At 36.0% G+C, this 5,873-nt stretch overlaps 1 pseudogene; it reads right to left on the bottom strand.

The window, feature by feature from the left end:
* Positions 1 to 3,799: 3,799 nt before the first annotated feature.
* On the bottom strand, positions 3,800 to 4,473 carry LOC101353753 (riboflavin kinase pseudogene; annotated as a pseudogene).
* Positions 4,474 to 5,873: the final 1,400 nt, after the last annotated feature.

Raw genomic sequence — 5,873 nt, 5'->3', positions numbered from 1 at the left:
CAGTTCTACTCTGCCCTATAGGGTCGCTATGAGTTGGAATCAACTTGATGGCAACAGGTATGTTTTTTTGGTTTATGGATACTCCTATCTCTTCTCACCTATGTGCACACCTGTAGCTACCCCTATACCAATTTGCCTATATCCATAGATATGTGCTCAAACACTCATTTTTACTTTGGTTGTACTATCCTGAAGATATTCTTTAGTTCTCTCAGTAACAGTCTCTTAGTGGTAGATGTTCTCCGTTTTCCTTCCTGAAAATGTCCTTATTTTGGCCTCACTTTTAAATAATAGCTTACCTATGGCTATAATTCTAGGCTGACAATTGTAATTTTATTACTTGAAGATATTATTTTATTGACTTCTAGTTTCTTTTGTTGTTATTGAGAAGTCAACTCTCATTCCTTTGTTCATATTTTACCTTTTTCTTCTCTTTGGTTGTTTAAGAACTTCTGTTTTCCTTTGATCTTTAAATTTCACTATAATGTGCTTAGTGAAATTTGAATCTACTTTGTATTTTTCAAGACTATGTTTCCTGGAGTGGAATTTCTGTATTATAGAAATTTTTCTTTTTCCGTTTTCCTAGATAATTATTTCCCAAAGTGATTGTATCAATTTATATCCCTGTAAGTTCTTCTATCTTCATATTATATTATATTAATTTTTGCATGCTTGTTATTTTACATCTTTGTTAGCAAATAGAGAAAGACTGCCTCTCAATGCTACAAATAAGAAAGGAAAAAGTTGAAATTCTCTGTCAATCATCTTGGATATTAGAGAGGGAAGCAAGTCATCTCAAGGGAAAGAAACAATGGCCTGGTCATTTGTTAAGGTATTTAACATTAAACAGACCTCTTTTTGTTTAATCCGTCTTAACTCCTCCAGAATAAATGAACCTTGTTGAAAAACCCTTCTGACTGATACTTGTCTCTTTGTGTTCTAAACTTTTCACATACTGTCTTATGAAATGAGTCTATTCATTAATTTGGAACTTGGCAAGGAGACGAGAGTCTTTGCTAACCTTTGGCCAAATATCTCCTAGAACAATATTTGCAAGATCTGTTTGATACTTTTTCAAATTTGCCTACAATGAACAGATCATAAATACATATATATACATACATATGTACATATTTCAAATTTGCCTACTATGAACAGATTATATATATACATATATATATGTGTGTGTGTATACATGATGTGTGTGTGTGTGTGATGGCATATTAATACCATGTGCCACATTAACCCCTTATGTTCTTGAAAACCGTAATTAATGTATCTCTCAACCTTACTGTGTCTAACCCAGTTTTGTTTTTTTAATTAGTTCATTTTCCAAAGTATTTTCTTCCTATTTGTGTTCCTTCAACACAGAAGGGAGAATAAATCCTTCTACAGGGTTAATACAATTAGTCTGCCTAAATGCAGTACAAATAGCATACAACTTTGTTCAAAACTGAGAGAACTATTCTGTGATCTGAAGAGCAGATTGAAACAAGAAAATATTCTGTATTCAAGATGCTTTATTTAATGAGTAAACAAAGTACTTCTCTGTGCTTTTTGAACTGTAAAACATGTTTTTATTGTTGTTGTTTTTGCTTTTTTTGATGTCATGCAAGAAATCTGATTTTACATAGAAACCAATTTGAGATAGTTTAATAAAGGAATGCTTATGGAGATTTTAACTATGTTTACACTAGTTGTATTAATTACAGTAAAAACTATGTTTATATGAATTGATAGTAATATTTCCACTCCTGACTTTTATTCTATGACTTCCTTAAAGGCAGGACTGCATATTATTTAAGTTTTGAACGTCTTCACAATCAAGGAAAATTTAAGAATACATAGAAGGGGAAAGTACTTCTACCCCTTTTTTAAATTTACTTGTAATTTTTTTTTTAATTTCTTTTTTTTTCAAAAGCAATGGCTGTTTAATAAAATGCAAGGTGACAATAACATAGCAAAGAACTTTCACACTTACGAGGACATGATTAGCAACAAGCTATCCAAACAAAACAAACACAAATCTGTTTTTACATTTTACATATTTGTTTTTAACTTTGCTTCACAAAGCCTTTGAAAATTTAGGCATTTTCTTTCAAGTACTGGATTTCTAACATTTACAATTACATTTTCTAAAAATTTTAATAAAAAAACGAAAAAGCCATAAACTGCTTTGTTTACCACAAATCCATACATCATAAAGTAAAGCACCATCCAACTGAATTTATCCACGTTTCCCCCTACTTTAACATCAGGGTTAAGACATTTTCCTATATACTTTATAAACATTTTTATTAAAGTCGATTCTAATTCATTAATACTGATTTAGGGAAGACAGATTTATAATAAGTTGCTATCACCTTTAAAACGACTATCTATATACTGCCCCTCCCCCTAAATCCGGTGCTGGGGTGAACGACGCAATGCACTGCTTCAGCGGCCTCACCAACCTGCAATCTTCATTTCCTAAATATCCAAAGATTTCAAATATCTGCCAATATAAACAAAAGACTCAAGCCACCAAAAATCATATAGTTAGGGGGAAAGATGCATAGGATGGAGTTTATTTAACTGAAGCTTTATTATTTATGCCTTTTCCCCCAGCTACAAGCACTATTTAGACTGGCATTTAATTACGTTGTTACAGTTGTATATGCACAGAGTTTAGATTTGCTCAGGACTATACAATCACATTAAAAATAAATAGCTTTCTATTTTTCCTAGTTTCACTGGCTCTGAAATTGTTTCGCAGAGGGGAGGGGACAACCATTTTGTGTTCCTTAAGAAACTGGTGTGTATAAACGAACTGCTATGCGTTAATTTAAATCCTGAGGAAACCTAAAGATGAAGTCCCCTCCCTCCCCCAAAAAAATGCAATACAGATCTACTTGGTAATCACTGTCCATATTGTGAAACAATGAAATGTTACAGATGAATTCAACCTCTTGTAAGCGTATAGCTGTAAGATATTCTAAATTGACAAAAACTGATACTGACAATCACTTAAAGGGAAAAATAACCAAAACCAAAGAAAAATGTTGAACAAGGATATCTAAAAAAGGAGAGAGAAGTGTCCCCCAACACAAAAAATGAGACCTATAGATTTGAAAAACAGTCATGTTTCTCTGTCTTAAAGAAAACAATCAACAAATGGTAGGAGGAGGGAGTCAAGAACTGACTTAGAATTTAGGAAGGTTTATAAAAAATGGAAGAGTACCATGATTTGAACTCATGAAGGAAACAACTAATTAAAATGAAATGTCAAATTTTCGTGTCTATAGTAAAATATGCAAATGGAGAATATATCAAGAATACAAAGTATAGATTTCCCCCTTAGGTTTATAATAAACTATCAAACTTCTGTTTTTAATGCATGTACTTCCATAAGCCTTCTCTGTTGAGCTGCATGTGCTATAAAAGTACATATATGCTGGTATTTTACCCCAAGAGTTATCCTTCTCCTCTCAAACTAGTGACTTGCCTTTGCATCCATACTTATAGACACTTTATTTCCATCATAAGAATATAACACCTTTCTAGTCCTATATTTTGAAAAGATTTGAAAGTTTTCATTAACACAATACATAAAAAAGAACTTTGATTTTTAAATGTATCGTTTTAGTGCTGTGGCATGATGGGTACAGCTGAAGCATAACATAGTAACTACATTGTAATGTTTAAACTAATTCACAGTTGTAGGAAAATGTCTGATTTTTAAAACATAACCAAGATGAGACTACATAGTTATGAATAGTGAAATACGAGAAAACAGTGAATTCATAAATAAGACGATTTTTCAGCACTGGCCATTCAGTATTTTGCGTTTAGGAACCGGAAGAAATTGTCTTCTTTTACTTTCAAGTGTTCTGGTAAATCCAGTCGTTTCTTAGCTTCCTCAATATCCCCTTGAATTGCTGAAATAAGTGACTGTAAAGAAACAAAGTTCTTTTCTGGTCTTAGGTAGCCAACGATGGCCACGGTGAGGATTTCCCCATAGAAGTCTTCTTTGAAGGTGTGCATGATATGAGTTTCCATGGACTTTTCCGTATTCTTGTAGCATGGGTTCCATCCTATGCTCATCACCATCTTATGGACATCTCCACTTCCAACACTGGCCCAGTCATAATAAATGTCGGTGGATATATCAGCTGGAAGATTAGGAAAACTTAGCTGTGGGGATGGATGCCCAGCTATTTGGAGCCGCAGCCGAAGCCCCGCACCACCTGGCCGCGGCAGAAGGACGGGAAGTGCCCAGGACCAGCCGGGGGACACCCGCCGAGCTCGGCCGGGGGGTGGGCGTGGGGGGTGGCGAGCGCACAACGGGCTGGGCTGGGCTGAACCGGCCACACGCAGTGGCGGGTCCCTCACGCCGCTGACCCAACAGAAGTTGCCGGGCGACTCAAAAGCTGCGTTTCCGCCTCTGTTCTTTTTAAATTTCTTGTATTTAAATTTTGAGTAGATAAGATTCATACGGTTCAAAATTCAAGAGACACAAAGAACACACAATAGCGAGTATTCCTTGTGTTCTGTCTCCTAACCACTCAGTCTCCCTGTTCCCACCCCCGGCCTCCAGCAATCAAAGTTACAAGTTTCATCCAACGGTATTCTAGTGCTAGTCTACGTGATAGCCTGCCCACTCCCCCCCCCCCAACCCCTTTAAAGATGAGGTTGAAAAACTTTAAGTATATAAAGGCCTCATTACCAGTTACCAGTCACAGTCGATAGATTTTGATTATGGTGACTCCATGTGTGTCACGGTAGAACTGTGCTCCATAGTGTTTTCAGTGGCTGATTTTTCAGAAGTAGATTGCCACTTGTCTGTCAGTTTGTTGTACTGTGGTGGCTTGGGTGTTACTGTGATGCTGGAAGGTATGTCACTGGTATTTCTAACACCAGCAGGGTCACTCATGGTGGACAGGTTTCAGCAGAGCTTCCAGACTAAGACAGATTAGGAAGAAAGACCTGGTGGTCTACTTCAGAAAAATACTAGCCAGTGAAAACTTTATGGATAGCAGAAGAATACTGTCTGATATAGTGTGGAAGTTGAGGCCCTCAGGTTGGAAGGCACTCAAAATACCACTACAGAAGAGCTGATGCCTCAAAGTACAGTTGACCTTAATGGTGTAGATGGAATACAGTTTTTGGGACCTTCATTTGTGGATATGGCACTACTCAAAATCAGAAGAAACAGCTGCAAACATCCATTTATGATCGGAACAGGAATGTATGAAGTATGAATCTAGGAAAATTGGAAGTCGTCAAAAATGAAATGGAACACATATATGTCAAAATTTTAGTCATTAGTGAGTGGAAATGGACTGCTGTTGAATTGAACATTTGAATTTTGAATTTTGAATCGAACAATCATATGGTCTACTATGCCAGGAATGACAAATTGAAGAGGAATGGCGTCACATTCATCGTCAAAAAGAACATTTCAAGATTTATCCTGAACTACAACACTGTCAGTGATGGGATAATATCCATAAGCCTACAAGGAAGACCAGTTAATACAACTATTATTCCAATGTACGCACCAACCACTAAGGCCAAAGATGAAGAAATTGAAGATTTTTACCAACTTTTGTAGTCTGAAATTGATTGAACATGCAATCAGGATGCACTGATAATTACTGGTGATTGGAATTCGAAAGTCAGAAACAAAGAAGAAGGGTCAGTAGTTGGAAAATATGACCTTGGTGATAGAAACGATGCCAGAGATTGCATAATAGGATTTTGCAAGACCAACAACTCCTTGATTTCAAATATGGTTTTCAACAACGTAAAAGGAGACTATACACTGGACCTTGCTAGATGGAATACACAGGAATCAAATCAACTACACCTGTGGAAAGAGATGATGGAAAAGC

Source organism: Trichechus manatus, unplaced genomic scaffold, assembly GCF_000243295.1.
Source record: "Trichechus manatus latirostris isolate Lorelei unplaced genomic scaffold, TriManLat1.0 scaffold00062, whole genome shotgun sequence".
In the NCBI taxonomy this organism is placed as follows: domain Eukaryota; kingdom Metazoa; phylum Chordata; class Mammalia; order Sirenia; family Trichechidae; genus Trichechus; species Trichechus manatus.
This window is presented reverse-complemented; position numbering and strand designations above follow the sequence as displayed.